Raw genomic sequence first — 11,944 nt, 5'->3', positions numbered from 1 at the left:
ATGCACAACTATTGACTAAATACAAAATGTTTGTGTCGGCCTGAACAAAGTTGCACAGTGGTAATGCCAACAATCATCAATCTTCTCTTCATTCCAAAACAAGGGTAAAACAGTCGATAGAGTCAATGGTCACAACGTGCTCCCCACACAACTATAAGTCTGTTATCTCTGCTCCCAAGTCTCCTGCTAACAAAGATTAACACGGTGGACATTTGGTAACGTTGAAAATAAAACTGTAATCGCTGTCTTCACCCTACCACGAGCTGTATTCATTAAATCCTCTGGTAGTTCCAGATAAAAAACACGGATTGCAGAAGTAACTCAGTGAGGCAAAATACGTCACAACGAAGACAAAGGTAGAAGAAATATTGTTGATATATAGTCATTGATGGGCAGACGTTGAACAAGGTGGTTGATACATATCATTAAGGTGGTGGGATACAGACTGGACAGAGGTTCAACAATATGGCTGATATATATCATTGACGTTGTGGGATACAGTCTGGACGGAGATTGAAGTTGGTTGATATATATCATTGAAGTGGTGGGATACAGGCAGGACAGATGTTGAACACGATGGTTGTTATATATCATTGAGGTTTTAGCATACAGGCTGGACAGAGTTTGAATAAGATGGTTGATATGTATCATTGAAGTGGTGGGATAGAGACTAGACAGATGTTGAACAGGATGGTTGATATATATCATTGAGGTGGTGGGATACAGGCTGGACGTATGTTGAACATGATGGTTGATATATATTATTGAAATGGTGGGATACAGGCTGGACAGAGGTTGAACAAGATGGTTGATATATATCATTGAGGTGGTGGGATACAGGCTGGACTGAGGTTGAACAAGGTGATTGATATATATATCTATCATTGAGGTGGTGCGATACAGACTGGACAGATGTTGAAAAAGGTGGTTGATATATATCATTGAGTTGTTGGGATACAGGCTGGACGGGGCTTGAATAAAATGGTTGATATATATAACTGAGGTGGTGGGATGCAGGCTGGACACAGGTTGAACAAGATTTTCGGTACATATCTTTGAGATGGTGGTATACAGCCTGAGCAGAGGTTCAGCAGGATGGTTGGTATAAGTAATTGTGCTGGCGGGATACAGGCTGGAGAAAGTTTGAAAAAGATGCGCGGCTTATGAGCAAATGGAACCAGACTGGAAAATGGATCATCATCAATTTTCTATTTAATCCAAAACAGGGATAATACAGTACATAAAGTAACTGCTCACATCATCCTCCACACCCTTCTATCAATCTGTTAAATCTGCTCCTGACGCCAGTAGCTCCCACTGAGGGGCAGTGACCAGAAAGCGAAAAAAAATGTGCACCACTCCACGCAGGTCACATGGGCTGTTATCCTGTCAATGCAGATGTGACCGATAAAAATGACCGAAAATGTAAACAACGGAGTCCACTTTAAATGCTGTGCATCTCTTAATGACAAGATCAACACAGCGGCCATTTTGTAACGTTGAAACTAAACTTTTAGTGACTGTCTTCGCTCTTCCACACGCTGCATTCAATAAAACTTCCAATAGTTCCAGGTAACAAAAAAAGGATTACAGAAATACCTCAGTGAGGGAAAATACTTCACCATGAAAACAACAGTGGGAGAAAGATTATTGATATATAACCATAGGTGAGATACAGACTGGTCAGAGATTGAACAAAATGGTTTATTTATAACACTGAGCTGGTGGGATACAGACAGGACAGATGTTGAACACGATGGTTGTTATACATTATTGAGGTGGTGGGATACAGGCTGGACAGAATTTGATTAAGATGGTTGATGTGTATCATTGAGGTGGTGAGATACAGGCTGGACAGATGTCGAACAAGATGGTTGATATATATTATTGAAGTGGTGGGATACAGGCTGGACGGAGGTTGAACAAGTAAGTTGATATATATCATTGAAGTGGTGGGATACAGACTGGACAGATGTTGAAAAAGATGGTTGATATATATCATTGAGTTGTTGGAATACAGGCTGGACGGAGCTTGAATAAAAAGTTTGATATACATAACTGAGGTGGTGGGATATAGGCTGGATACTGGTTGAACAAGATCTTCGGTACATATCTTTGAGATGGTGGGATACAGCCTGAGCAGTGGTTCAGCAAGATGGTTGGTATAAGTAATTGTGCTGGCGGGATACAGGCAGGAGAAAGTTTGAAAAAGATGCGCGGGGTATGAGCAACTGGAACCAGATGGGAAAATGGATCATCATTAATTTTCTGTTTAATCCAAAACAGGGATAATACAGTACATAAAGTAAATGCTCACAACATCCTCCACACCCTTCTATCAATCTGCTACATCTGCTCCTGACGCAACTAACTCCCACTGAGGGGCAGTGACCAGAAAGCGAAAAAAAATGTGCACCACTCCCCGCAGGTCACATGGGCTGTTATCCTGTCAATGCAGAAAGTGACCGATAAAAATGACCTAAAATGTGAACAACGGAGTCCACTTTAAATGCTGTGCATCTCTTAATGACAAGATCAACACAGCGGCCATTTTGTAACGTTGAAACTAAACTTTTAGTGACTGTCTTCGCTCTTCCACACGCTGCATTCAATAAAACTTCCAATAGTTCCAGGTAACAAAAAAAGGATTACAGAAATACCTCAGTGAGGGAAAATACTTCACCATGAAAACAACAGTGGGAGAAAGATTATTGATATATAACCATAGGTGAGATACAGACTGGTCAGAGATTGAACAAAATGGTTTATTTATAACACTGAGCTGGTGGGATATTGATATATAATTATAGGTGACTTACAGTCTGGGCAGAGTTTGAATGAGATGGTTGATATGTATCATTGAGGTGCTGGGATACAGGCTGGACAGAGGTTGAACAGGATGGTTGATATATATCATTGAAGTGGTGGGATGCAGTCTGGACAGATGCTGAGCAGGATGGTTGATATATATCATTGAGGTGGTGGGATACAGGCTTGTCAGATGTTGAACAAGATGTTTGATATATATCATTGAAGTGGTGGGATACAGGCTGGACATATGTTGAAAAAAATATTTGATACATATTATTGAAGTGGTGGGATACAGGCTTGACAGATGTTGAACAAGATGGTTGATATATATCATTGAGTTGTTGGGATACAGGCTCAGCAGAGGTTCAGCAAGACTGTTGGTTTAAGTAATTTTGCTGGCGGGATACAGGCTGGAGAAAGTTTGAAAAAATGCGCGGGGTATGAGCAAATGGGATCTGATGAGAAAATGAATCATCATTAATTTTCTGTTTAATCCAAAACAGGGATAATACAGTACTTCGAGTAAATGCTCACAACAACCTCCACACCCTTCTATCAATGTGTTACATTTGCTCCTGACGCAACTAACTCCCACTGAGGGGCAGTGACCAGAAAGCGAAAAAAAATGTGCACCACTCCCCGCAGGTAACACGGGCTGTTATCCTGTCAATGCAGAAAGTGACCGATAAAAATGACGAAAAAGTAAACAACCGAGTCAATTTTAAATGCTGTGAGTGTCTTTATGACAAGATCAACACAGCGGCCATTTTGTAACGTTGAAACTAAACTTTTAGTGACTGTCTTCGCTCTTCCACACGCTGCATTCAATTAAACTTCTAATAGTTCCAGGTAACAAAAAAAGGAATACAGAAATAACTCAGTGAGGGACAATACTTCACCATGAAAACAACAGCGGGAGAAAGATTATTGATATAGAAACATAGAAACATAGAAACATAGAAAATAGGTGCAGGAGTAGGCCATTCGGCCCTTCGAGCCTGCACCGCCATTTATTATGATAATGGCTGATCATCCAACTCAGAACCCCGCCAGAGCCGTCCCTCCATACCCCCTGACCCCCGTAGCCACAAGGGCCACATCTAACTCCCTCTTAAATATAGCCAATGAACTGGCCTCAATAGTATATATAATTATAGGTAAGATACAGTCTGGTAAGAGATTGAAAAAAATGGTTTATTTATATTATTGAGCTGGTGGGATACAGACTGGACAGATGTTGAACACGATGGTTGTTATATATCATTAAGGTGTTGGGATACAGGCTGGACAGAGTTTGAATAAGATGTTTGATATGTATCATTGAGGTGGTGGGATACAGGCTGGACGGAGGTTGAACAAGATGGTTGATATATATCATTGAGGTGGTGGGATACAGGCTGGACGGAGGTTGAACAAGATGGTTGATATATATCATTGAAGTGGTGGGATACAGGCTGGACAGAGGTTGAACAAGATGGTTGATATATATCATTAAGGTGTTGGGATACAGGCTGGACACAGTTTGTACAAGATGGTTGATGTGTATCATTGAGGTGGTGGGATACAGGCTGGACGGAGGTTGAACAAGATGGTTGATATATATCACTGAGCTGGTGGGATACATACAGGACAGATGTTGAACACGATGGTTGTTATATATCATTGAGGTGGTGGGATACAGGCTGGACGGAGGTTGAACAAGATGGTTGATATATATCACTGAGCTGGTGGGATACATACAGGACAGATGTTGAACACGATGGTTGTTATATATCATTGAGGTGGTGGGATACAGGCTGGACAGAACTTGATTAAGATGGTTGATGTGTATCATTGAGGTGGTGGGATACAGGCTGTATAGATGTTGAACAAGATGGTTGATATATATCATTGAGTTGGTGGGATACAGGCTGGACGGAGGTTGAACAAGATGGTTGATATATATATCATTGAAGTGGTGGGATTCAGACTGGATAGATGTTGAACAAGATGGTTGATATATATCATTGAGTTGTTGGGATACAGGTTGGACGGAGCTTGAATAAAATGTTTGATATATATATATAACTGAGGTGGTGGGATACAGGCTGGACACAGGTTGAACAAGATGTTCGGTACATATCTTTGAGATGGTGGGATACAGCCTGAGCAGTGGTTCAGCAAGATGATTGGTATAAGTAATTGTGCTGGCGGGATACAGGGTGGAGAAAGTTTGAAAAAGATGTGTGGGGTATGAGCAAATGGAACCAGATGGGAAAATGGATCATCATTAATGTTCTGTTTAATCCAAAACAGGGATAATACAGTGCATAAAGTAAATGCTCACAACATCCTCCACACCCTTTTATCAATCTGTTACATCTGCTCCTGACGCAACTAACTCCCACTGAGGGGCAGTGACCAGAAAGCGAAAAAATATGTGCACCACTCCACGCAGGTCACATTGACTGTTATCCTGTCAATGCAGAAAATGACCGAAAATGTAAACAACGGAATCCATTTTAAATGCTGTGAGTCTCCTCATGACAAGAGCAACACAGTGGCCATTTTGTTACGTTGAATCTAAAATTTTAGTGACTGTCTTTGCTCTTCCACACGCTGCATTCAATAAAAATTCCAATAGTTCCAGGTTACAAAAAAGGATTACAGAAATAACTCAGTGAGGGAAAATGCTTCAGCATGAAAGCAACTGTGGGAGAAAGGTTATTGATATATAATTTTAGGTGAGATACAGGCTGGTCAGAGATTGAACAAAATGGTTTATTTATATCACTGAGCTGGTGGGATACAGACTGCACAAATTTTGAACAAGATGGCACGGAATGTGCAGATACAGCAAGGTCGGAGGACATATTAAGGACGATCACTACTGGTCCCCCAGGAATACACATACTGAATTTATAGTATATACTTTGATATAAACGATCCTAAACCGTAAAAACTAGGAGAAACAAATGTGAACTTTGGCATATGTCTTTTGAAATTATTCATACCCTGTAATCCAGGAAATTTCTTGGTAAACTTCGTCTGCACTCTCTCCAGAGTCTGGACATCCTTCCTAGAATGAGGCTACCAGAAATGTATGAAATACTCCAGATGTGGCCGATCTCGAGCCTGAACAGACCTCCCGACATTTGAACTCAGCGCCTCAACAATAAAGGTAAGCGTGCTCTTTGCCTTCTGAGACACCCTGTTCAGCCGTGTAGTCTCTTTCAGGGATCTGTGAACTTGGACTCCAAGATCCCTCTGATCATCGACACTGTTCAGTTTCTTGTACTTAACAGTGTACTGTCTCTTCACATTTTACCTACCTAGTTGCCAAGATGATCATCACTACTGAAATCTCACTGAATTTTCACAGGTCCTGTTGAATTTATTTCCAAGTGCACAAGTACGGGAAGGTACAGGTACAGAGAAACACTGACTTGCAGCAGCATCACAGACAAGTACATTCAGATAACACACGGAACATAAATTATACAATTCTGGTGTCATTAACAATATAGAAATGTTGATATATAAATATATATATATATGTATATATATCATTGAGGTGGTGGGATACAGGCTGGACAGTGTCTGGCCGCAGGAGTCGCTTCACAAACGCCTCCAGCTTTCCTCGGAGAGAAATGGAAATAAATCAAAAAGCGGGACATTTACTTTGTGTTTTGCTCCGCCTTGATGGCGAGTTCTGACCGGTGCGGGAGATGGGATCACGCCCTCTCGGCTGCTCTCCCTCCGCTATTGGGTGTAACCAGTGATTGACATCGCTTCGCACAAATGGAAATAGTGCAGCTCCTGAATCCTCTGTTGATAGCAGTGCGGCGCGTGGGGTTGGGGGGTGGGGCGGGAAGGAGGGGTGCGCCTGGTCACCTGATCAGTAGTTCAGCTGTTAAACCCATCAAGCTCGAGCACCGCAGCGCGTGGGTGACAGATCCCGGTGTGGTGAACTCATGTGTGACGTCAAGCTTGTGGGTGCGCCTGTGTGACGTCACCTGTGGGAGAGCGCTCGCACTTAAAAACACATGAATGGACTTTTCTTATGATTTCAGTGGGACAACAACATTAATCACGGGTTTCATCACTGAATCCAATGTTGTGAGATGTAAAGTCCCCTGTTATGTGTCCGGCTGTGCCGTGTTGTTGGTGGAGTGGGCAGCGTGGTGTTTGTCTCGATTCGGGTCACAACACCAGAATTGCCAGCGGGGTCCACACACAGTGTATTAGTCAACAGAAAACCTCCCGTCCCTGCAGTCTCTGTCTCCTGGTAAACTCAACACCCTGACAATGTGGATCATAGATACCCCTTCCTCTCTGAGTCAGGGGATCATTCAGACAGCTGATCAAAGAGAGGAATTATATTTATTGCTCATTAAAGTTTACCCAGATTCGTTTGGAGGAATTTCATGTGGAGTTCGGGGGTGACACAGTGAAAGCGCTAACTGTCTCCGTTGTCCAATCTCTACTTCCAGATGAGGCGACAATGCACCTGTGAATCTTCTGGGGTCACTTATTGTGCCCGCTGCTCCCGGTGCGGCTCCGCTACACTGGTGACACCAGCTCCTCCGCAGTTGTGCGGGGTAGGGTTTTATTTCTGGGAGAGGGGGTAAGGATGTTCTTTTTCCGTTCTGTGCGGGGAGACGATTTTTTTTTTTTGGACGTTGATGATCCGGATACCGTTCTTTTTTTAAAGTGAGGTAGTGGGGGAGCTTGATGTTTCTTTCCGAACGACTTTCATGTTATTTCTTTCTTCCGTGGCTCTCTGGAGAAGAAAAAAAATCTGGCTTGTACATCTATACATGCTTTGATAAGAAATTAACCTTTGAATTATCCGCTCCGAGCGGGACATCTCGATGTCTAAACATTTTTATTCCGCTTCCCATTCCCCTTCTGACATGTCACCTCATCGCCTCGTCTTGTGCCAAGATGTGGCCACCCTGAGGATCCAGGATCATCACCTCATATTCCGTCTGGGTACCATCCAACCTGACGGGATCAATATCGATTTCTCCTTTCGGTGAACAAATCACCCGCTCATCTCTCCCTCCCACTCCCTGTCTTCCTCTCTGACCTTTCACTTCCAATCACCTGGTTATCACTTCTCCCTGGGTTCACTGCTCCATCCCTTTCTCCTATTCTCCATTCTCCTCTCCTATTAGATTCTATTTTCTCCAGCTCTAGAGCTTTCCCACCTACCTGGCTTCACTTATCACCTTCCAGCTCGGGATTTCCTCGCCCGCCCCGATTTTATTCAGATATTTTCCCGCATTCCCTCTCCGTCCTGAAGGAGAGTTCAACTGGAAACGTCGACTGTTCATAGATGCTGTCCGGCCCGCTGAGTTCCGCCAGCATTTTGTGTCTGTTGCTCTGGATTTCCGTCATCTGCAAACTTTGTCGTGTTTGTGATTTACCTCTCCGTTGAACCTCCCGCCTCTGGCCACCGGTGGCGCCGCATTAACCTCCGACCACTGGTGGCGCTGCATGGACCTCTGGCCACCGGTGGCGCTGCATGGACCTCCAGCCACTGGTGGCGCTGCAAGGACTTCCAGCCACTGGTGGCAATGTGCAGACCTCCGATTCCCATTACCCTCTGACATGTCACTCCATCGCCTCCTCTTGTGCCAACAGGAGGCAACCCTCAGGATCCAGGATCAGCACCTCATATTCCGTCTGGGTACCTTCCAACCTGACGGGATGAATATCGATTTCTCCTTCGGGTGAACAAATCTCCTTCTCACCTCTCCCTCCCACGCCCTCTCTTCCTCTCTGACCTTTCACTTCCTCTCACCTGGTTGTCACTTCTCCCTGGGTTCACTGCTCTATCCCTTTCTCCTATTCTCCACTCTCCTCTCCTATCAGATTCTATTTTCTTCTGCTCTTGAGCTTTCCCACCTACCTAGCTTCACTTATCACCTTCCAGCTAGCCCTTTCCTCACCCGCCCGTTTTATTCAGATATTTTCCCCTTTCCTTTTCATTCTTGAAGAAGCGTGTAAACCCAAAACGTCGACTGTTTACTCTTTTCGACAGATGCTGCCTGACCTGCTATGATCCGGCAGAATTTTCTGTATGTTGCTTTGGAACTCCAGCATCTGCGGACATTGCGGTGTTTGCGAATTACCTCTCCGTTGTCCCTCCAGCCTCCGGCCATTGGTGGCGCTGCATGGACCTTTAGACACCGGCGACGATGTGCAGAACTCCAGCCACCGGTGTTGCTGCGACGACCTTCCTGTAAACGTAGGCACAATGCCGACCGAACCTGTTGCAGGTGGTTCTCCTGCTCCGGCGGCGAGGAGGATGGGGATAATCCCGGGTTTGAGTAAATCGTGGGCCGGTTGCAGTGAAACAGGGCGCGGACCGAGCTCTGCCAGATGGCTGGAGGCTTCTGGCTCTGCGGTCCTGCAGCCCCGGTTTTAGCTTTGTGCCGGAGCCCGGGCTGTGGAATTGGTTAGTTGTGGTTCTCCAAGGGGGTTTGGGGTGAAGGGGATCTGTCTGTGTGTGTGGGTAGAGGTTATGGGTGGATGTGAGGGTGTGGTGTGAGTGGTCGGTAGTGTGGTACGGAAGAAGGGTGTTTGGGGGGATGCTGGGGCCAGTGAGGAGATCGGACGATCAGTGACCCGGGGAAGATGGGTCCCGGGACCAATTAAGTTGTAAACAAAGTAGGATATGGCCCAATGGATCAGACAGCTCGCGTGTCCTTTCAGGAAGCAACAATTCTATCATCATATTAGCTGTTGCCAAATCTTGCTGTTAATATTGTGTTTGTTACGGAGCCCCAGAGTTTGGGAACATCTGTCTTGTTCATGGGCTGCGAGTGCAGATTGAGAAGGGGCGTGTGGGGAGTGGGGAGGGGGGGGGGGTCGGTGTCCTTTGCATCAGAGAAGGACACGTATTTGTACAGCTGGTTCGGATCTGGTGACATATCAGCAGTTCGCAAAGGGAGAGAGATAGATTTAACCAGCAAAGCATATTCAGGTGTGGAGGGGTACAGGAGCTGTCCGATAGATCGTCTTAATTGTATTTCTAATAATCTCACAGATGGTGACTGAGGAAGAGGCTTGTTGAGGGAGGATACCCGGAGGTGAGCAGCTCAGACACGGAATCAGGAGAGTGACAGTGATGTGATTTTCTGTATCCCGGGTACAGACAATCATCTCTAGTGAGGAGTTTGTGTGGAGATGCAGCTTCGCTGGAGGTGGAGGAAAGAGGACACACCAACAGGTGCAACCAGCTGTGGGAAGACATGGTTTGTCAGGTCTGAAGATGAGCTGAATGTACCATAACCTTCAGACTGAATCAGAAAACCATTCTGAGGGTATTTGAAATGCCAGAAGCAGGGGAGATGTGATCACATGTGCAGAGGGCAGGGGTTGTGTCTCCATCAGACCCTCAGTGAGATGGTTCAAGTTACAATGTACAGGGATGAAAACACAGTGTTTGGTTCCGGATTTAATCACTGATTCTGACACAGTGAGAGGGTTAGTTTTGTTGTAAGGAAGCAACGTTAATGAAAGACGACACAGGAACTTCATCAATTGCCAGTTGTTTAGCAGAAGTGACCAATTTGTATGTTACCTTGACAGAAACAGATATTCACAATGGTGACAAAGGGGTTCAGTCTGGTTTATTTCAGGTTGGAGAGGGCTGTGGAGTTTTGAAATCAATGCCTTGCGAGTGCCACCATCGTTAATTTGTCATGTCCGGAGTGCTGGATCACACAGCACGGAAACAGGCCTTTGGCCGGCCATACCTGTTCTGACCATCCACTCACTGTCTGCACTGGTCCCATTTATCAGCACTCGGTTCGTAGCTGATTGTATCTCGGCAGTTTCAATGCTCATCCACTTCGTAAATGTTGTGAAGGGACCTACCTCCACCACCACCTCAGGCAGAGAGTCCCAATGTCACCTACGGCAAACTTCTCCACACCCAGAATTCCAAAAACCTTCATATCATTATAAACACACTAACCCACCCTTCCCCTTCCTCAGCCAAATTATCTATACTGTAATGTTCAGAAAAAGCAAATGCTCCCAGAGCGGATCCCTGCCGAACCCCACTAGTCATCGATCTCGAGAAAGAACACACTCCATGCATAATTTGCCTTCGATGGACAAGCCCGTTCTGAATCCACCAGCCAACACTTCCTGGATAACAGGCATTATGACTTTCTGAGAGAGTCTACCATGGTAACCCGTATGGAATCGGTTACTAAAATCCATGTACTCCGTTTTAACGTATCTCCCATTATCAATAATCTTTGTCATATCGTCACAAAATTCAGTCAGGCTCCTCAGTCATAACTCCTCCCACCTTCAAAAAGTCATCTCTGATCATTTTTTTTTTCAGAGCATGGTGCGGACAGTCCAGCGCATCTGTAGATGTGAACTTCCCACTATTCAGGACATTTACAGAGACAGGTGTATAAAAAGGGCCAAAGGATATTGAGAGACCCAATTCAACACAACCAAAAACTGTTCCTGCTGCCAGCATCCAGGAAATGGTACCACAGCAAAAGGACAAACAGGCTCCAGGATATCATCTTCCACCCGGCCATCAGACTGATTAATTCATCCTGATACAATTGCATTTTTATGTTACATGGACTGTCCTATGTACGAACTATTTGTTATGAATTACACATTGTACATTTAGATGGAGACGTAACATAAAGATTTCTACTCCTCATGTATATGAAGGATGTATGTAATAAAGTCAATTCAATTCAATTCACCCTCTCCACTATTTGTTCTATCATTCTGGCTCCCATTCCCCCTACAACTTATTGTAACCACACCACCCGCTCCCACTGCACTATCACAAGCAAGCCTTACTACGACGATATTAGTCCCCTCTTGTTCTGTTCCCCTAACCAATGAATCCCCTGTCAGCTCTTTGACTTTCCTCTGCCAGGTAATCTCCCCCCACCCCGCCGCCCCCGCAACAGTTTCTATCGAGATCCGCCTGTTGTTGTGTGGGATAGCAACAAGAGTACTCTGCGTTGGCTATTTAACCTCATTCCCCTGCCTGACTCTCACCCAGTTTCCTGTGTCCTGCACCTTGGGTATAACCTACCTCTCTTCATGTCATATCTGTCAACCCCTTCGTTTCAGAACATGTATGAAAACGTAACAT

At 44.8% G+C, this 11,944-nt stretch overlaps 1 long non-coding RNA gene across 4 annotated transcripts; it reads left to right on the top strand.

The window, feature by feature from the left end:
- The first annotated feature begins 253 nt into the window (after nt 1-253).
- LOC134341676 (uncharacterized) lies at nt 254-11,520 on the top strand. Of its 4 annotated transcripts, none has more exons than XR_010016838.1 (4): nt 2,126-2,633; nt 3,315-3,456; nt 5,854-5,971; nt 11,159-11,520. It is a non-coding gene; the product is annotated as an uncharacterized LOC134341676 (long non-coding RNA). The 4 variants fall into 4 exon arrangements; XR_010016837.1 differs by having other exon boundaries at nt 2,126-2,728; XR_010016839.1 differs by lacking the exons at nt 2,126-2,633; nt 3,315-3,456 and adding an exon at nt 254-356.
- Nucleotides 11,521-11,944: the final 424 nt, after the last annotated feature.

Source organism: Mobula hypostoma, unplaced genomic scaffold, assembly GCF_963921235.1.
Source record: "Mobula hypostoma unplaced genomic scaffold, sMobHyp1.1 scaffold_36, whole genome shotgun sequence".
Lineage (NCBI taxonomy): Eukaryota > Metazoa > Chordata > Chondrichthyes > Myliobatiformes > Myliobatidae > Mobula > Mobula hypostoma.
This window is presented reverse-complemented; position numbering and strand designations above follow the sequence as displayed.